Source organism: Ambystoma mexicanum, chromosome 7q (assembly GCF_040938575.1).
Source record: "Ambystoma mexicanum isolate Mex_15411 chromosome 7q, UKY_AmexF1_1, whole genome shotgun sequence".
In the NCBI taxonomy this organism is placed as follows: Eukaryota; Metazoa; Chordata; class Amphibia; order Caudata; family Ambystomatidae; genus Ambystoma; species Ambystoma mexicanum.
The window spans coordinates 57,589,829-57,612,132 of record NC_090941.1 but is presented as its reverse complement, the minus strand read 5'-3'; the positions used below and the strand labels follow the sequence as shown (position 1 = coordinate 57,612,132).

At 45.2% G+C, this 22,304-nt stretch overlaps 1 protein-coding gene across 4 annotated transcripts in view; it reads left to right on the top strand.

Annotated features, from left to right (window-relative positions):
• The first annotated feature begins 2,470 nt into the window (after positions 1-2,470).
• The window catches only part of FRMPD4 (FERM and PDZ domain containing 4), a 1,539,383-nt gene continuing 1,519,549 nt past the window's right edge, over positions 2,471-22,304 (top strand). For 2 of the 4 annotated variants that reach the window (XM_069639729.1, XM_069639733.1), the window contains exon 1: positions 2,471-3,249. The gene's annotated coding sequence lies outside the window, so the exon portion shown is untranslated. The remainder of the gene's footprint in view (positions 3,250-22,304) is intronic. The other 2 variants (XM_069639730.1, XM_069639731.1) reach the window with 1 other exon arrangement.

Below are 22,304 nucleotides of genomic sequence, written 5' to 3'. Positions count from 1 at the left end.
TCTTTCCCATGCAGATTTCAAGTTTTCCATCCACCTCTGTCCCTTAGGTCCCTGGTACCCTGTGAGGAATTCGACCAGGTGCACGGGCAGTGTGTGCTCACCCGGGATTTTTAAAGTTTTGTAATGAAAATGAATGATGGCAGATCAACCTCAGAAAATGTGTGGGGCTAATCCGCACACAGTTTCATCTGCTCACCACCCAACATATAGATATGTGTACTCCGGGGGGACACTGCCTAGAGGCGCATTCGTCCCTGTCATGTTCAGCTGGAATGTGTCAGCCAGGGGTACATAAAAGTATCTCAAGTAGAGTGAAGGCAACACCTTCATCCAGCCATGGCCAGCCTGATTAAAATATCAAAGGCTCCATGGATACGGCTTGTTATATTGTAGTTCTCTGTGGAGACAACACATATTAATGAGAGTTAAATTGAAGCAGGCCTGCAAAGGGGCTTGTTCACAAACCACAAGGGACAGGAAACACCAACACCTCTTTGATATACAATGTGTCAACTTGAAGCTAGCATCCACCCCTCTGTTTGAAGGGAAGTGAATGGCATCTCTGGGACAACTGTTTACAGTAGGCAACCCCTGCCAGTAGACCCCCTTTCAGAGGGAAGAAGTATGTGAATTGATGGAGACAGAAATTCTGTTCCCACCACAAACTTCAAGGGAGAGCCGTGTTTTTATCAAAAGTCACAGAGCACTCAATTAACCAGTCAGACACTTTGATCCACAACAGACAGGACGATGGGTGGTACTTAGTAGTACATGTTGTAACCCCTTACATGTTCTGTTGCAAAGCACTATGGTTATGACCTCATGCATGACAGAAGATTGTTGGTGGAGACCCAGGATTGGGTAATTAAAATAGGCTTAGCCTGCATCAATCACTGGGGCCCATTTAACTTTAAAAGAGGGCTGAGCCCCTCTCTTAGCAGATCATCCGATGACTTTGCAAGGAGTAACAAGAGGGACTAATTTGGATTCTGGCTGAAGGTACAGTTTGCCCTAAAGCTTCTGCCAGTGAGGAAAGGCCAGCATTTCCAAGAGGGAAGTAAGATCCCTCACCTAAACATATCCCAGGGAACAGATTTACAATCCCACTGCAGCCTCCTAACTCCCCAGAGCCAGCCCCCACTATTATGGGCAATGCTGCAGGGCCGCCCAAAGTGAGGGAGTGTAACTGCTGGTACCATCCGGCAAGCAAGGGAGAGGGGCAGCTGCCTTCTCCCCAAGCCTGCTCCCCTCTCCCCCACAACACAGAGACATGCAGTCTCTCCTCACTACAAAGCACAAAGGGTGAGGTGTGAACAACACCTCACCCTTCCACAAAGCAACTGGGTGCTAATCACCCAGAGGAAACCAACAGCAGGCAGGAAGGAGTACAAAGACCTGCTCCCCCCCCCCTCGGGGGGCCAGACAGTCGGCTACAGCCGGCCTGGGGGCTGGGCCAGCCCCCACAGCTACACATTGAAGACCCAGGGCCACCCCTGGGTCTCATATAAGAGCTGCACAGCTCTCAGAAAAATACAAACTGTTTGTGGACCCTGAATGGGGACCCAAACAGTCAGGAGGTTTGCTGTTCACTCACTGTCCTCCACTCACTTTCTTCTTTTCCACAAAGCCCTCCCACCCTAGAAAAGAAGGGAGGAGAACAAGCACGAGAAATACAGGACACTGGACGGTGACCACAACAAGTTGTGGGACAAGAAGGCGACATGGGCCAGAGGGGGTAACCCCACGACCCAGTACCCAAAAGTATGATATTATTAGGATATGCGATTATTGTTATTGTTTCCATAACCATATCTGTAACAATAAAATCCTACGGCCTTTTATTGCCAAAACTTGACAAACGTGTGGTCTAACCTTTCTCTGGGGCGGGAAAGGGTCCCGGCAGCCCACAACCACCGTTACGAAAAGCACTAAGGTAAGTTGCGTGCATATGGGTCCAGCAGTTACACCCCTTGCCACCTGACACTGCTGCAACTGTCCTACGAGGCCCATGCACGCCCCCCCCCCCACTCTGCTGAAACCTACGAGGCCCATGCACGACCCACCACCCCCCCAGGCGACAACAATTATCACTATCATCTCCTAAACTGGTATATTATTAAATTCCACTCTCCCTACTCACCCAACCCATACCGACAAGCGCCTGCCACCCTATTCCTACACAAACGACCAACAAGCCAGGGAAACAGGGGAACAAGGCGACAAAAGTGACACCAAGCCTCCACACGTTGCTTGTCCCAAATTTATACCTGGGAGGGAGCACTCTGCCCAGCACACGCTTGCTTGCCGGGGTGCATTGCCCAAATCACCATCAATTGTCTGTGATACAAACAGTTGATTGGATTGTGAGCCGTTACCATCGCACCACTGCGGGTGCCCAGTGCTTCGTTTTAGAATCTTGGCCCGGGTGCTGCACCAGGGGCTGCTTATGCTTCCTGTGTAAGGTGCCGTATTGATGACACGAGTCAACCCGTTGCCGAGGATGAGAGCAGGCAGCGCTCCAGCCGGGTCTGTGTAACGCGAGCTCGTCGTGGATGCAGTTTGCGCGGCAGCATTAGGCATTCGCTTCAGGTTTCACGTAAATGCATGCTGGCTTCTCAAGGGGACGGGCAGTGCCTTGTGCTGGCGGTGGGGGCAGAGCCTGGAGGGAGCAGGGAGCTTTCTCGCATCCTCTGGAGGGGGGTTGAGCTGTGTGGCCCGCCTTGCACCGCTCTGGACCGTGGATGTTCGCTGGGATCGGAGGGTTTTGGATGCAGCCCGTGTCTCCCGGTGGCACGCAGGACACTGCACCCAGGAGGGCGCTGTGCCAAAAGCACTCTCCACATAACTGATTCGGGGGTGTCTCTGGACCCAACGGGGGTCGCCCTCGAGCTGGAGAGGCACTGCCTTCTCGAGACAGCACGATTACAGATTCATTTTAATGTGGACACTGGGAATTAAGACGCGTGCCATTGCCTGAATGGAGGATGCTAAACACGAGGCGTTTTAATGCGGGGCTCGGCTGGAACGCTGCCCGGGATTGCTGGCCTAACAGTGATCGCAGTGCTGAAACATAGCCGTGTGTGAATATTTAATAACATGTGCATTTATGGACCTACGAGATTGTCCTCTTGTTAATCCGGGTCGGAGGCTGGATTCCAGCGCAGGGTCACCAGTTGGATAACGTGCACAGGGCATCTTTGCCCCTGGACATCGCGGGGCATGTGCCGGTCAGGGCACACATCCTAAAAGGTAAGGGGGGCGCTGCTCGCTGCAGTCGCCAACGGGATGCGGGAGGGGACTGTACTGTGATGATGTCCCATTCTTGTCTTGCTAGTGTTGTGAATGTGATGTTATTTTCTTAACACTGTGAACGTACACAGTAAGGGGTGGGAAGCCATGGGATATTGTATGCATCGCAATATGTTGTGATTTTTCTTTGTAATGTGCCCAGTGTGTCATACTTCGTATTTCGGGAATATTATATGTATTGTGTCTGTTGAGCCCAGCAATATGCTCTTAAAGCAGGACATTTGGGTTTTTATAAAGAAATTTTAAAAACGCCTATGTTGTCAAAGTAACATAGATTCGATGTCTACCCTGCACTGGCTGTGTCACCCAGCGCCCCTAAAGAAAGCAGTCTAAAATGAGTCGCATTGTATAAAGTCTGTGGTGGGGACGTGATGTTCAAAAAGTGTGACCAGGCAGCATGTTCAGCGGCGCCATCCCAGCTAAATAACAGCAACTTTCTGAAAGGAAGACGGGGTGTGGGCAGGGCTGGCAGCCTATCCCAGCGGGTGGCTCCTTATGGGAGTTCTGCTTTGCTAACTCCAATACGGGGTGCCAGGGAGCAGAGAGAAAGGCCTCTGCAGGGTCACACAACCTGCTGGGCAATCGTGACCGTTCCCCGAGAGGAGTTCTCATGCAGTGGACAGGTTCTGCATTGCCCCCAGGGTGAGGCATCGGATTCTGTCTTGGCGATGTCCCGGGGTATTGCTCCCGGTATCGGTAATGGATGACCTGCTAAATTTAGCTCCATATCAGACAGGCAGCACTGCTAATGTAGCTCCCGGGGCGCTGCACTATGCATGACTTCAGGGCCATTCATTATGCATTGTGTTGGGCCAAGTCCGGTATCACTTGAGCTCCTGAAATCTGGAACAGGGCGTCCTTTAAACACACTAGTCTTCTGCCGACACTGTGGGCCCGAAGCTGCGGCGATCGAGAGCCAGGTTGCTGCAGTGCTACTGTGTCATGACGCCCAACCCACTCAGAAGGCACGTGGGGCTCACTTCCGATGATCGCCATCAGCAACCCGCAGGGTTGAAATGGGTTAAGACATTGAGGGGACGAGGGGGTGGGGGGCATTTGGGGGTGTGGCTTGCATTATGGGCGTGGCCTCAAAAGTACACAAACCATGTAAGGTACGCAAACACATATATAAATGCATGCACGCATTTATATATGTGTACCTTACTATGGGTTGTGTACTTTGCAAGCCATCTTTTATAAATATCTGTTTATAAAAGAAAGCTTGCAAAGAACACACACCATAGCAAGGTACGCACATAAATATATAAATGCTTACATTTATATATTTGTTTGCGTGCCTTACTATGCTTTGCGTACTTCAAGATGGCTTGAAAAGTACACAAACATATACCTTACTATGGTTTGTGTACTAAGCCATCTTTTTTAACCATAGAATTATTTCTAGCCATCTTTTATAAAGCTTTGACGACAGACAAAGCCCAAGGTATCTTTGTCCGTCAGCAAAGCTTTATAAAAGATGACTTGAAGTGTGTCATTTTCATGCCATCTTTAATAAACGTAGACATATGGCACGGATTCCCCGGGTTCATCGAGGGTCAAAGACGCCTCGGTGACCTGGTGAGGGGAAACAAAAGGACAATAACTTCCTCTTGTGACCCCTCACTTGAAGTTACAGTGTCTGACAGAAGTGCCAGCCAGCCACAGTGTTGCTCGAGCAACGCAGTGGCTGGCTGGCACTTCTGTCAGCTTGCCTGACTTGTATATGGCAAGCACATCTCCGGCGCGGCTACGGCCGTGGCAGGATAATGTGTCCCGCCATGGTGTGGTGGGACCGGTAGGCCCCAGCAGGGCCCCGGCTCAGCCCCTCCTTTTGGAGACTAATGGCTCTGGCCTACTTACAGCACTGGCAACCCGGTCTTAAAAGGGTTAAAGTGCAGTGCTTCTCCTGAAATACACGTGTCTACCAATTAGGTGCATTTGCATGCACTCTGTAGCTGGAATGATACTCCAAAAAGTAATCCATGAATATCTTTAAATTAATCACAACCACTGGAATTTCACTGGGCATCCTCCACTGGATTCTTTTTGATTCCATCTCTGCCATTAAAGAGCGATCCAGTCATATGTAACTCTGTCCGGTCCAAAATGTTGGACCGTTTCCCCTCTGCCGAACCATGCAGGTCTTGTTTTATGTCCCCTAGGAGGAGCAGGAATACCCAGACGTGGGTCCTGAGCAGGCTGTATCTTCTACCCAAAGCAGAACCTCACTGGTGATGCCCAATGAGATTGGCCCTATGCTTAACCCAGCAGTCTTGCTTTTATCCCTCTGTAGTCGAATAGCATGCTCCAAAAAATAGTTTGGCTGGTTTTGCAGAGCAATGCCAGAGGTTAAGATGAATTCAAAACCTTCAATCCATCACTCTTCAGTGTAACTTGAATGAATATTATTATTTAAGTGGGACGTGCTAGGGTGATAATGGGGAGAACGCTTAATCTTCTAGAAGACCCTTTCCAGGCATATACACTTTCTCTTTTCAGAGACTTTGAAATAGGGCAGTGCTCAGCAGAGTGGACAACAAATCTTACGTTTCTTAAAATGGCATATACACTCTACTATATACTCTGCTGCCTTTGAAAGTGGGTATTCAGACAACTATTCAAAATGCTGCCCTTTATTAACTGGGATGTCTAGATCATTAAACATTTAAAAAACGATCAGAACACAGGACTCAAAGACTGCCCTCTAATATGTGAGGCAGTGCTTGCATTGCACTGGATGTGACAGCCATTTCCTAGATTTCTGGCATGCAATTGACCATGGGCCTCATTACGACCCAGGCGTTAAGGGTTAACGCCGTCGTTAACCCTTAACGCCTATTCTGATTTTAACGGTTGCTTTTAGCAGCCATTAAAATCCATGGCGCTAACCTGCCATGATGCTAATTACGCCACCGTAATTTACAGTGGCGTAATTAGCGCCTTCCCCACTCCCATTATGCCCTATGGGGCAAAAATGGAAATGGGGAAGGGAAAATGGGAAATGGGGATTTACCGCCCCACTCACCTTGGAATGGGGCGATAAATCCGCCATCCACCATGGTGTAAAACTAGTTTACACCATGGGGGTAAAGTTGGCGCAATTAGCGCCTGGGTTGTAATGACCCCCCATGTGTTTTCTTTAATTGAAACTTTGATTGTATATCGATGGTGCAGTCCCAGCAAGGCAATCCTTTTGGCATAAACTTACGCCCCCGCCCCCCCAAAGTCTCTGCACATTCAGCAATTCACACACGCCCACTTGCACCTCACCCTCAACTTACTTTTTTGTGGGAGGAATGTTTAAAATCACCAATAAACAAAAGTGAATTTGATAATGTGGTTTTAGTAGAATAGTGCGGTGGGTATGGGAACTTTTAGGATGATGGGGCAATTATTCTCGCCAAAGAAAGAAAACGAGTATTGATAGTCAAAGGTCATTCGGCCTTGTGTATTTTCATCAGTATTGATGCCCCCAGGCACTGCCTCACAGAGCCTGCGGTGTAACATCCTTATGACACAGCTTGAAGGCATTGCACGGAGACAGGAAGTAACTGGCGCATAAGCAGAATGCTGTTGAGAGCCATCACTGACCCTTTCACCTTGTCTTTCCGAGAAACTGCGCTGCCCTCCCAAAAGTCTTCAGACACGTGACTGCATAGAAGGCGAAGCATTTGGGGTCAGTTTGGTGGTATACCACCGGTAAATCTGGTGGGATACCAGCAAACGGAATTACTGTTAGCAGCGCTTGGTCTGCTGGAATTACCGGCAGATTACAAGTGCTGGTAAGGGCGGTAAATCCACATTCCATGGAGTCCGAATTGGGGGGACTTGCTGATATTACTGGCACCTATTTCTGCTGGTGGGGTTGTGAAATTACCTCCTGGCTGGAGGTATTTCAAGCCACCCCACTGGCAAACATGTAGTTGGATGGTGCAGTAACGTGACAGCACATACCACATTGGCCAACTTGTAATGACCCATATGGACTGAAACCGAATTCTGGCAGGATTGAACTGATGCATGGAGGTTGAGAGAAGTAACTAGTGCTCACAGTATAAATAATTAATGGGGATAAAAAACACTTGCCAGAATCAACAAAAAGCACTTTTCAAGCAAACTCCTCCAACTGCTCAACGAGGTATTTATTTTCTCAACTTAAACTGGTAGGAGCCAACATTTGCTCTAACTGTACTCGGATCCTATATGTATGCGTGTATTAATGCTATTTATTTGCTAACACGCAATTGAGCGATTTACTCTGGTTCAGTAAATCCACCAAAGAAGGCCTCACTACCACCCAATCTAAAAGTCCTAGGGAGGATTCTGCATCCTGCAGATGCTGATGCAGAATATACGATTCCTGCTAAAAAGTTTTATTAACAAAGGGCAGATTTTCAACACTTAACATGAATTCTTTTGCCCATGCAGCTCGGAAATCAAAGGTAACATGTGTGCGATATTTGGCACCCCCATGAATTGTGATGGCTCCTTTGTTTCCCATAATTTGACAAACTCAGCAGGCATACTCTGAGGAGTCCCTGAAACAGCACTTGGGGCATGTTGGCTTTTCAGTGCTACAGACAAGTGCTATATAGCAGAACCTGGACAGATGTGTTTTGTTTCAAATTTACATCCAAATCAATTTTGGTTTGCCTCAAATCTCCTTTGTTCCCTTTGCCCTTTGTCGCTCCTCCCATGTAATCTTAACTTTATCAAATGTTCTTGTACCACTATCTAACCCACGTCCGTCTTTCTTGATCCAACAGCTTTTTTTTTTTTTTTACAAATATGGTGTGTTATAGTGCAGAAGACCTAGTGAAGTTGAAATCAATTCTTTGCAGTAATCTTCTTATGTACCATAATCTTGGTTGGGAATTTCTGCTAAATCACCTCTATTCCTGGTAATCCATGTAATCCCCTCCTCCTACCTTATTTCATCAATTTCTTTTAACAATCTAATAGTCTTTATGCCATTCCAGTGCTGAACATGTGATCTATTTCACAGGCATATTTAAAGTTGTCTGAAGCACGGTGGAAGGCGGCATGGGAGCATGGAGCGTGCGTGTGATTTTGTGTGTGTTTTACAATCAATTTATTTCACTATGTTCAGTGCCCATTGGGAGGAAGCGAAGCCAAACAAATGCAGGGAAATGTATATTTATGGATTTGCATGTTTCTTTGTGTTCATAGCTGTGTATGCATGTGGATGTGTGGATTTCTGTAAGTGTGCATGAGTATGTGTTTATGCAAGCGTGTGTGTGTTTGTGTGTGTGTGTGTGCATGTGCGTGTGTGTGTGAGAGAGAGACATTGAAATGTTTGACATCAAGATAGCATTACTTTTGAACCCCTGCTTTCACTGAAGGTAATGTGTGACTACTGGCATACTAAACCATGGCCCATGGTTGGAAGATACCACAGGATGTGCACTCTTGCTATGCACACCTGCTGCATTAACTGTGTTCTAAATGCACAAGAGAGTTCATGTGAACATTTTCTGAAGAAGACTATATCCAGTAGGTACAGTGGCACTACCACACATTTATGGCAGCAGATGGGTATGGTTCCACACAGTGGAGGTGATAAGGGCAGAGCATGTTACTTATCCCAGAGGCAGCAGAAGCTGCTTTGAGATTAGGTTAGGTCCAGGCTAGACAAACTATGGCCACAGCTAGACCTCTCAAGTGCATTCCAGTTTGTGGCAGCAGGCACCTTTTGGCCACCACACCTGTGCACATACACTGATTCATGGTTTTATTTGCGTGTAAAACGGGTATTTGCGTGCCACTCTGCCCGCAAATCCCCATTGGTCAAACAGGGATTTGCGGGGCAGAATGGCTCGCAATTCCCCTTTTTACACGCAAATAATTCCATGAATCAGGGCTGTCCACTTCCTCCATATAGTCATACACAAGCTTTGCAGTTCAAGAGGGCTCAGTGGTACTCCAGACGTGCTGCATTTGGATTCACATTGTGCATGCCACGTCAGTGACGTGGGATTGTGCTGATACCTAATGGCATGATCAGGAGGCCGGGCCTATGTGTAGGAGTGATTGACATGTCAGTTCCCTGCTCTTTGTGTTTTGTGAATGCCACAGAACACGGCCACCACCAACAGGAGAAGACATTTAATGGGAAACAAAAAGGTGGCAGTACTAAATGGTGTGGTGTCTGCATGTGTGTGGTATGTGTGACAATTTTCTGCAGGAAATTATAATGACAGTGTGCCTTTTTGGAGTTTTGCGAAGGCAATATGAAACTGCCATAGTCATTTTATGGAGATTGTGACAGTTTCATGTTAGTGTGTTGAACTGGTGCAATGTGCATGGTACTGTCACATTCTGTAGACATTGTGAGGCTGGCATTGGGTATTTTCCTTGGGAACAATCGAACTGAAAATATTTTTTGTGGCCATGACATGGCTCTCGTGACAAAAAGGGGTGGGGCACCCGCCACCTGATCATTAATATGCAGTGACTCAAAGAAACAGAACCAGGTCTTTAGAACTTTCATAGAAAACAACACATGTCTTTCCTGGGTCCAGAAATCAAATATCTTTCTTGTGTGCTGCAAGTTTCCAGCACCCAAGCGTGCATTTTCAATAAAAACAAATAATAATAATGATGTTCCCATTACATACAATGTTGCACACATCTGCCTATTTGCATTCTTAGCAAGAAATGGTGCAATGCATCCTCATATTCATGCTAGAGACACATCCCTAATACACAATATCAGTACTACTAATCCTTTGGTTGCCCCAGAGTCCTTTGGGGATTGTCTAAATTGTCTTTCTGCCTAACATGTTTAGTTCCTTAGTTGTGACATAGGAACATCTTCCAGAGGTCGAACCTCATATGACAGCTGAATAAACATGCTTTGGTCAGCTATTGTGCAAAAGCAAGCTGTGCTAAGGCATGTTTGACCGCACTATAGTATCACTGAGAAGCACTGCATGGAGGTAACACACCAAGCATTATATCATTATCATCACTCTGTTATCTTTGAAGAAGTCTCTTCTCTAACATCATTGTTAGCACAACTGGTTATTGGAACAACAAATCTGCCATGCAGTGGCAACAGCCTGGGGCATGATAGCCATAGCAATCGCTCTTAATTTTCGAACCGTTCTCCTTGTATTTTGGTTTCTAGTGTTGTGGTAGCAGGCATTATATTTCCTGGCAAAGTAATGAGAACTGGGGTAGTTATATGTTAATGTTAAAGGACATTTATACCGCGCATCACCACCGGAGTGCTTCCTTGCCATGTCCATGAGGACATCGGGCTTGATCCAATTCAGTGAGTATATTTATGACACACCTGTTGAAAGGTTCACCAGTTGCCATGATTAAAACGAGAAGTGGTCAGCCGGTCACTGTGCAGAGCCTGCGGACGCAGGTTCGAATCCCGGCAGGGCCAAACTCAGCCTTTCATCCTTCCGAGGTCAATAAATGAGCACCACACACCGTGGGTAATAATAAGCAGCGCTCAGATACCTGAGGGTTTGTAGTGCTCTATTATTCTTATTAAGTGTAGTATACCCGCCAACCAATACATACCATGAAGGCATGATTCTTCAGCTAAGGGTAACTGTAACATCTGGATTTGTATCTGCGTCTTCCAACGTTAACATTATTAACTAAACCATGTTGATGAAATGCCACTGTATACAACGCCACCGAGGCAGTAAAGAGACGAGGCAGCGGGAAACCCACATATTATAGTTGGGTTACTAATCCTCGGATTGCATCTCTGGCTGGCACAGTGCCCATTACCCACTGGTAATGGCACTGATGCCTGACACTAAAACGTATTGGCACCGCATCCTGTTTAGCGTGAGACTACAATCGCGCCAAACACGTATTAATAGCTTCCATGTAGCATATTTAATAAAAAGAGCACAGTTGGTTCCGGAATTACCACCTTGCGGATTATTTTGTTTGCTTTTAGATCACGTTTGAATATGCCTGATCTAGACGGTTATTTTCCTTCCTTCAATTCCTCCTATGTATGGTTTGAATCCATAACTTGAAAGTATTTCGCAGAATACATTGTGCGTGCACCGTTTTATCCAATAACATCTTAGGTGAGGTTATTAAGCTTAGAAATGCATTCTCTGTTCCAGGAATGTGTTTTTTTCCTCCCATGTGACCGACTGTAAGGGTGAGGCCAGGGATGCTTGTTGCTAGGCAGTCAGTGCCTCTCAGCATGACCATCATATTACCTTTTCTTTAGACAGAAAGGGCCCGATTCGTGGAATATTTGCCCGGTTCAAAGTGACTTTGCACTGCCGACACAAACCCGGATGCATGCAACTGTGCAAAGTGTATTTTTGCCGTGCAAAGTCATTTTGAACTGCAAAAATGACTTTGCCCAGACTTTGCATGCCAAAAAAACACTTTGCACAGTTGCATGCATCAGGGTTTGTGTCGGCAGTGCAAAGTCACTTTTCAGCAGTGCAAAGTCCCTCTGAACCGGACACATATTCCAGGAATCGGGCCCCTCGGAACTATGCACACCTTTCAAAGATTCTTTTAGATGATTTGGAGCCATATTATGCATGCTTCATCTGATATCTCCCAATGGAAATTAAAACATCGACATGTAATGCCAGCACCTCAAATGGTCTCCTAATCATTCAGTGGAGTGGCGAACACCAGCATACTTCCTTGAAGTTTTGTTACATTTTTGTTAGGTTTTTGTGCAGAAAAGAGTCCGTTTGTAAATCTTTTTAAAAGTCACATTGCCATCATGAGTTGTATTACAACCCTCGGAGGAAGACGTACGATCTGTTGCTATTGTTAATCCGCAACCTCTGTGTCTTCTTCCTCATCACTGATCCTTTTTGGCTTTTTCATGTTCTATGTCCAATTCTTTCATGTGGGAACCGTACCTATTCTCCAAGGTCTCCTTTATTCGTGGGGGAATGTAGATGAGCCCATTCCGATTACCTGAATTTCTTGTGATTCAAAGTTCACTGGATCACCAAACGACTGGCCAAACCTCACCACCCTCTCTTTCTCATACAGAAAGTTAAATCTGGCTCTCTGAACTCGAGCATCCGAGTCTCCTTAAAGTTTGAGAAGCTGTCCGAGTCCCGAATACAGAGGAAATCATGGTAGTTTGGCTAAACTCTTTGGCCAGACTTAGTCACAGTAGAAGACGAAACTAAAATAGTTCACAAATGCTCCAACCGAACATTCTTTCACACGAACAAGGGCAGCATGACACAGCATTAAAAAAATACATTCTAAGGGCCTGATGCGTGGAATTTTTTGCACAGTTCAAAGTGACTTTGCACTGCTGAAAAGTGATTTTGCACTGTAGACACAAACCCTGATTCATGGAACTGTGAACAGTGTACAATTTTGGGACTTTCAGTTTTCCAATCGTTCGAATGAGAAAGAACAACAAGTCCCAGAATCCAAAGGGGATAACAGACTGCATGTCCTTCTCACGCATGGACACAGTAAACATGAGCGCTCTTGGCTGAAGTGACCTCCGAAGATGTGAAAGTAGATTGATTCCAGAGCTGGGAGTACATGCACTTTTTGTTTTCGGAAGCTTGCATTGTTGATTTGAGATCATTTTTGGCCCATATACCTTTGTCAATAATGCTGACTAAGAGCTGTGGAGCAGGTCGCCATTCTGATCTTACTTAAGCAACCCCATTGAACTGTGGTTAAATACCTTATCTTTATGGATGACAGCTGCAAGAAGCTGATTGGTTAAGAGTGCATCATTGAATTCCATCGTGTTAATTGACATTTGTCATTGTCCACTTTACAATGCCAGAAATAAATACACCAACATTAAATGGGGCTGCAGTGGCAAGTTTCTAACGGGAGTTACCAAGTTGTTAATGGTGTACAGTACTGGTCCCATACCACTGCTTTTAAGTGGCATCCTCAAACGATAGCTTTCCTGATCTCTTAGGCTGAAACTTAATAGAGAATTCGGCCTTGAAAGCATTTGCCCTTTGTTTACACTAGTTACTCATGATATAATTGACATTTGGTCCCTGGCCACTTCACAATGCCATAATTAAATCATGCGATTACACACTGCTTCATAAACCATGCAGGCTGCATCTGCATGCACGGCGTGGCCTCCGCGGCGGCAGAAATCCTCTAAGTGCATGAAGGATAATTCCTCTCCTTTTGATTCGATCAGCTTCATATATAGTGCAACCTTGTAATCTCTGCCTCTTCCGGATGCATTTGCCGTGAACATTACACAATCAAATCTTTAAAATAATGCCTGGTATAGAAACCGGATTTGCCATGAGTTCATTATGCACTTCAATGAAGATGAGGCTTGAGATATTTGATTTTCTGTAATGCTTGGCAACCTGAGAACCTTCAGATCCCTGTGTAATGGCATCATTGTGAAGGACTTGCAAACCCAAATGCTCTTCGCCTAATGTTTTAGGGTTCCCCGTCTCAGTCCCAAAAAAAAAGCATTGATGAAAACTGTATAAAGATCTCAAACCCACCAATGCATTCAGAGATTTTTTCCTCCATGGCAGATTCATGTAGTTGAGAAGGATTACGCCTCAATACAGTAACACAGGTCATTCTGCCATTTTCTGTTAGCTAGTTACAGTTTCTGGCATCTCTCCAGTGGCCCAAGATCGGAAATGGATGCACTGAGTTGGGTAGACTCAAGTGCTGCCCCTGGAAACATGGGGGGGTTTGGTTCCCCTCCCAGGGAGTTGGAATATGTCCTCAGGAACCCCCACGGACAGTGGATTATGATAAGGAACCCCAAAGGTTGGCCTTCCCCAACAGCACCCATTATGGTTGATGTTCCCTCTTCCTCCTGTGGTCACATAGTGGCATTTCCAGTAAAGTACTGGAGAAGGATTGGTCATGTTCACTTTTGCATGGGGCATGCGCCTATACAAGCACGGCCTGCACCACCCACAGCGGACGAGCCATATGCTCCTCTGCTAGTGCATTTCTAATGATGGAGCATGTAGTGCGACATAAAGGGCTATCGTGATGCGCTAACATGTGTACAGTCTGGAGGTTTCATACCATCCTATGCATTATGAGGGACACTGTTTTTAAGGGTTTGACAGATGTATCTCTTTGCCTTCGCTCCCAGTCTCTTTCGTCTGGTGGTTCCTCATCCTCCCGGTACCTCCTCATTTCTGCTCCTTCTCGCCCCCAATCACTGGAATGCCCCACGTCTTTCTCTTCCATCTCTGACTTCACTCGCTCTTTTCAAAACTCGATTAAAAGAACGTTTGCTTGTTTACGGATTTCATGGTCATATCCTATTGTACAGTTTGGACCTCCGTGAAGTGCTTACGTGTTACGCTGCATAAAAACAGATACAACTACACAACGTAATGTGTACTCTAACATGTTGAGTGTGGAGTGCACTGAGAGTGACACAGAGACTTTTCGGGTGGGCTTTGCGGTTCTTCACCCAGGCTTGAGGGCACATATTTTCTGGAGAAGGAGTGCATACCTTGTATTGATTTGAAGCCGTCTGCCCCCCCACCCCCCCCTGCCCTCAATACTCGCCAGTGTTTTCATCAAATCTCTGGTTCATATTGCCATAACGGCATATACATTAGAAACACGCCTTTCTACTCCTAGTCGAAATGTGAATCTTTTGCCACAGGTGGCATATGTAGCTGTAGAAAACTCAATAAGGAAGTATTTTTATGAGGTGGGGGCGAGGGTGCAAGCAAAACATGCATCTTTTTAGGTGAGAACAGGCCATGACTGTACTCCTAAATGAGCAGAATTACACAGGGCTGCATTTCAATGGAAGCAATTTGCAATGGAAGCCTTTGAAAAAGAACCTAGTCCTTTCGCAATAGATATATTTGATTTCTTGACTGGTGCCATGATGAGCACCCGTGGCCTTGCACAGCTTCTGCAAATTCCCTTACTGTACTGCCTACACAACAGACTTGTTCACTGCTACATCTGCAAGAAAGCGCCATGGTGCTGCCTTAGCCAAGCGACACTTGTTTGCACATCCATTAGGATTTGTCAATACTTTATAGACTGCCTCCCTGGAATGAATTCTACCAATTTGCATCCAAGCCATGGATGGAGCAAGACTGCTTGCAACGCTTATCGAGACGACATGGGTTGAATATCCCGTTCTTGCGCATCTACGGCATGTTCTCTGTGTGAAATAGAGTGCGACTTGCACACGAGATTTGATGTGTGATGTAGTACTTTCTTGCAAAATCGAGGCAGGGCCATGCCTGCTAAAGTATAGGGTTGCGTTGACAAGGAGTGTCTTGAAATGCCACCAAATACTAAAATCCAGACATGTTCAAAGAATGATAACAACAAAATAACAATCTGAATGGACTTTAGTACAGTTCACATTGATCTGGCCTGCTCCCTTTGGCGGCAGTACCAAGACTGATGTGAATATTGCTATTTCTCTACTTTCATTGGAAACACGGGCTGTGGGACAATGGTGTGGAAAGTTACCCAGAGCAATGGCAGTGGTGCCGATTCTTTTTTTTTTTTTTTTTAAAACCGTCCACCCATCACTTTCTTGGTTAACATTTTTTTTCTATGTCACAGGGCATGAGAACCAATGAGGGTCCCTTGCTTGCTGCACCATAGGGAAGCAAGCTGTGCCTCACTGATGAGGTCCAGCAAGCCTGAGACATGCTTTAGATTGATAGAGTTTCGCTGCAGAGGCAACTTGGCCTTTTCAGGCCTGGCTGAACTGCTCCCATTGGTGTTAGAAACAAGACTAATTTCCAAATGGCTGCTTAGAGCTGGTCCTCTTTGGAAAAGCGGATACGTAACCTTGATGCAGCCACATTAGAAAGTGAGAGGGAGAAGGACAAGACTCAACAATAAAATACCTGCCACTGCCCTCCCACCCTAGGCAGATGTTTCCCCTTGCTACTGAGTTGATATGCTTATCCCTAATCTTGCACAATACATTGAATTATTCATGTATACAGGATTATGTAGGAGAGTTCAGTATACATAACATCTATTTACTTTGTCTCATAAATCTTTTCAATCTTCGCTCTATTCTACAACCAGGATTTGTGTCATCAGGTGGACAGTGTATTGTGCATGTGAAAGAGCAAGGCTATGTTGTGGTGTTTACATTCATAACTAGGTTCAGAAGCTAGGGTCTGATTGCAGATGCTTAGATGTGAGTGGGTGAACAACGTGGCCAGTGTTTTCGTATGTGTATGCCAGCGTGTGGTGCACATAGGTATTAAAGAAACTGTACAGAAAAAGGCCCTAACAACTCTGCACTGATAGTGTGACTAGAATCTACTTCATGACTTACAGGGAATCAAACTTATATATCCCTTTTATTTTCATATTAATTAGAAATTGAAATGATCCTATTAGGAGAGCTTAAAATTTATAAACAGTTTGTTTAATCAGCATTCATTTAACATTAACAAGACATGTATAAATATATATATATCATCTTTATCACAGTACATCAATAATTTGCTGCAAAGTGATTGGTGCAACCAATAAAAAAGACATGTGCAGTATTATTTCAAAAGTAAAAATGGAGGCGAGCAATTAAACTGGATATGGTGTACTCGCCCAGAGAACAAAGTGCTAGACAATTGTCTATGGGAAGGCACAATATGCTCAGACCCCTGCATCCCGAGTCACGAGAAGTGAATGGAGTGTGGGTGGGGAGGGGGTCTTGGGAACACAGGGATGAGCGTGTGCTCACAGTGACTTGTGCAAACCAAGCAACAATGTCTAGTGCTCACCCGGGCATGACCCGGGAGATGCAGAAAGGCAGAATAGCGCAATAAGTGCATGCCGGAAAAGAAGCCGTACACTTACCTAATTAACAAAGTTATGCTACTTAGAGAAATCCAGATCTCCAGACTGAGTGCCCAAGCAAAGCGCTGCCACGCGAGAAGTATCATGGACTAAATATCAGCAGATACACCCACTTGCCGTGATGGGTGGAGGCTGGAATGTAGCATGGCGTTCTACAACGAGGCCCCTGACGTGACATCATGTTGGAGGGAGTCATTGCAGGGGGGACAGGGGATGGACCTCGAGCAGTGCGCCAAGGTTGCCTGCTACCCTAGAGCTAAGAGGACAAAGGCTAGGACAAGACCCTACAAATTGTAGATAAAGCTGACTCCCAATATGGTAGACATGTCCCTCTAAAAGATCGAAAGGGGACGAGGTAGTCATAAGTATATGTTCACCAGAATGAGCACAGGTGGTAAACAGGTAACAAGTAATAAATAGATGATCGAGCTCCAGGGGTACCTGTAGTGCGGTGCTGACACCAGGGAATACTAGTGCACTCAAAGGTGTCCTATACATCCGTGGGCCAAATGGCACCTACACTACTATGTATCACAGTTAGTAGTGGAATAAACATAGTGCACTGTCCTTGTAGAGGTAAAATAAATACAAAAGTGAGTGGGTGGGTAAGTCATTGAGCAACATGGGGCAACCAATCAGACCTGTGTGGTAAATACTCAAATCTACAGGGTTCTGTATCTTCTGCTTTGATACAGAAGATTTTTATTGTTGAGTCTACCAATATGTAGCAAGTGCCTCATTCAAACCGTGCTCCAGGTGTCAAGACGATGTATCCATCTTGCATATGAAGATAAAACCTCATCTACGTTGAGCATCATTAAGAATACTTTGATGCCAGAGAGCTTTTTATGGAAAGCTATCCTACTACTAAAGAAGAACTGTCTCATGAAGAAGTTCTGTCATTAGTGTGAAAACACAAGGAAGAGCAAAACATGTTGGGCATACCTGTACTGTATCTATCCAACAGACATATTATCTGTACATTGAAGTCACAGAGTATTACATGATTTGTTTTCGAAACTCAAAAAGGGACGTCAACTGGGCATGTTGGTAATGCTATGCCTAGTGGAATGTCAACTGTACCCATGGTCCTTCATGCGTCAAGGTCCCTCATATTGCTTTTTTCTGGCATCGTCAGTATCACAGTGCAGAGTTCTCTTGGCTAAATGCCTTAATTATTATCTTTAAAATGATATTTCATTTCACCACCCTTTGTCTTCTGCCTTCAAGAAAGTCTTTGATGGCGCTCAATGGACAAACCCTGCATCGACCTGCATCGCCCTCATTCGACAGACACGGGCTGCAGAATACACCAGCCTCACCGGGCTACAGCCCTTTACAGTAGGGAGAGTGGGATGAGGTCATTCACTTTTGCATTTAGAGAATGCCTATTTCTCCACCATCACTTCCCTTTTATTGTTTTGCTGCCTTTTTCCTCCACTATTCCACTATAAAAAATAGTTTAGATTTTCCCGACATGCACCGGGTGTGCAACCACTGTCTTCCACAGGATCACATCAAAAAGCATTACAAGTCCTGCAAGCTTTTCAGACCCAAGACCCTAAAATCCATCGTGCTAAGCATTGGGCTGCCCACGCCATGCAGGCCAAGGCCTCCATAGATGTGGTTGGTGAATCCGACAAGGGCAGAGTAGGCGTACTGGGTGATGATGAAGATGATCGAGGTTCAGCAGAACCCCATGTGCGAGCCACCAACTCCAATAAGCAGGCCAGCAGTTCTACAATGGGGGACGATACCTGGTGGTAAAAGGACACACACTTCAAGCTGCACTAAGCACACAACCCCAAGCTGAACGCAGACCATGTCGTTGACTGTTCATGTCCACGCAGTGTCCACAGAGAAGACCTAATCTAAATCATCTCTGTCCTCTGGGCCCTCATGTTTGCCTCATGACAGATCTCCTAAACAGTTGGTGAGCAGGCCCGTTTTGGTCACCTTGCCCAAAACGCCCTCTTTCATGTGCCGAGGAACACGCATAGAATTAAATATTTTCGCACTCTTCTAGCGTGTCGAAACTACAGCAACTCATTAATAAACACGTCACAAAAATGCTGCTTAAAGTAAAAACATCAAAATTCACAAGAATTTTGACAGACACACCCACTAGGTCAACCTCTCAAGACACTAGTTATACCCACTCTGAAGATACACTTTCAAGGGCTCAACAACACGAAATGCAATCCCTTTCAATCCCTTTCAAGAACCCCCTACCCTTTCTCCTTTTCCAAAGTCCAGAGAGTGGACTCCTGAAAGCTCTGACAGAGTGATGAGAAGAATCTCTTGCTTTGTAGATGTCATGGATTGCCATCCAGACAAGTTTAGACACCCTCAAGGTTCTGCTCAGGGTGAAGGGGGAACTATTGGGGAACTGTTAAGAAGCAAGTTCCAGACAGGTTTATGTTGCTTCTCAATAAGTTTACTTCATATTCTTAGTTACAGTTACATGACACTGAGACATCAGGAATAAGACATAAGCAATAAAGACACCGGCATCCATCACCCAGGGAGGGAGGGACCAACTGATACTGTTACAGAACACTCAACACACAGCATTCTCACACTCACACATCAACATTCCCCTTGACACTGGTGTGACATCACTGAGCACATGACCAGCTTCAGCAGACTCAGACAAGCACATCATAACACATCTCCCTCCTTACTGAAACACCAACATAAACAACAAGCACTTTACATTCAGGCAAGTCACATTACCATCCACCATCAAACTTCACTGGATACTCTCACAGCTATGCAATTCCAAACTTCACCTACAAAACCAGGTCACCCTCAACAATAGCACAAATCACCTTCTGCCTGTCCCTGCCATGAACAGACTCTAGACTCACACTCTAGACACATGCCAGCCCATACACAGGGCTAAGACTACCCTACAAACCAAACCACGACTACAATTAAATATATCCTTCCGCCCGCCCCTGCCACAGGCGAGCCTTCAGGCTGCCACCCTGAAGCACAACTTGCCATCCTGACGCAACACTAGTCATCCAGGATGACAACAGAATCACCATAACTGTTAAGAGACCCCATAAACCTCTAAAAACACTGCTACCAGATATCGCCAACTATGCCTGCATCACAAACATACAAACAGATACTTATATGGACAATGCCAACAGAGCCCACCCAACCACACCAAGATATACAGATCCTGCAACAAACTTGAAGATGCTGGACATCCATCTCCAAAACTACCAACAAAACATGAGGTTGAACTAACTGCTAATCTCAATGGCAGCACTAACAAGTCCCACAAACAAACCCTGACCAGATAACAATAGCCAGGATTAACGCAAAACACATAAAGATAAACAAAATTACCATGCGACTCTTCACCTTGAACAGCATCTTCAACTTTAACATGGTATTAATTAGAGGGCGTCCCCTACCAGCAACACGCTTCATCTGAGTTCTACTAGCTGTCCCTTAGGATAAGAATCAGGTTCTGCAAAGAATGCAGTACCGCCATACAAAACACTAGGCCTCCCACTCCCATTCACATAAGTGCAACTCTCATTAACCACTCATTAAAATTCCTGACAAGGCGCCACCTTCAGGATTCACCTCACTCACACATAAAACCTACAGAGGCGCTACCTCATCCTTGTTGCATCACAAAACGCAATCTCCCTGACCCAAACAGTGCTACTGAAATCACTAAAATAGTGCACTACTAAATAGCGCTACCACCTGACAATACTCGTCAAAACAGTGGAACTACCTACTGTTACTACCAACGGAGGCGTTACCTCCCTAATATCTAAAACTTATACTTAAGTGAAAACAAATGTTGCACCCACTCATTCTTTTATACATCCATACCTATTAACTAGATAATATACTAGTGACATGCCTTCACTTCCATACTTCTTAAGTACATGGATATACATGACATTCCTACATGTTCATTTAACATTTTCTTTCTAAACTCTAATATCTTATACCTAGCATATGCAGTATTACTTCACATCACATTATGATGATTACATATGCCTAAAAGACCAAGTTGTTGTGTAACAACTTACTCCTAAAAATCCTCAAAAGGTTATGCTAATGTACTCAGGGATGTATGCTTTACACCTGTACTCTTGCCTGTGTACCTAGACTCTTGCGCTAGCATTTTCAAGTCCAAGTTGTTGCTACGATAAAAGCCGAATACCTAAAAATCCTCAAATTGTTAAAATAGCTCAATTACCCTTAAATAGGCTCCACATTACACCCGCATTTTGCACTTCATAATGCACACTAGAAGATAATTCCATCTACCTGAAAATGCTTGGAATATGTTAATTCCCTAACACATTGCAAATATGTATATATACCATTGACTTACAGCATCAACCTTTTCATATGCAAATATAAAAGCATTCACTCTCTCTAGCGTTCACACAGAGCACCATTCACCTGGCATTTTACCCTCTTGCCAAAACACGGTATATATCCTCAAGCTATTTGACCGGTGAATTTCTCCACTATACCTCATATTACGTAATGCATCCAAACTCTTGAAATAACACCAGCTTAAAGAACTAAGTTAGTGAGAGTTAGTGTACAATACGTATCCAACAACAACTTGTTAAATAAACACACTCCCATGGATTTTCACTCAGAAACATGCATTGAATAAATTCTTGATATTCTCCATCATCGATATCAAATCCCAACGGAGCAAAAACCTTTTGAACTTGTCCACTGTCGGCCGCAAGCATACGTCTCTATGCAAGATCATTCATGCTGACCTCTTTATGTCTCCATCCCGTTGGCCGCTACCACGCGCCACGATAGGTGGAGCGGCTTTCTCTGAATCCAGGCCAGCAAAAAGCACAACGGACTCCCAAAACCTTATTTTTCAGCACTGCAATGGTCTGCTTGCACCTCTTTCCAGCCCGATTTGCCGTCAAATGTCACTACACAGTACTTCCGCATTGTCAATTTGACGTTGCGCATCATAACTAGGGTCCTTTACTCGATCCATTACAAAGAGTCATGGCGTATTATCGAAACGGCCTCTGCCGAACACTGAATAATTAGCGTTCTGAACCTTCGCGGATACCCCCATTTGGAAGCTTACGTCATCACAATTGAATGTGGCACAGATTATGAAGGTACCTTTGCACTGTCTCATGAAATAACGG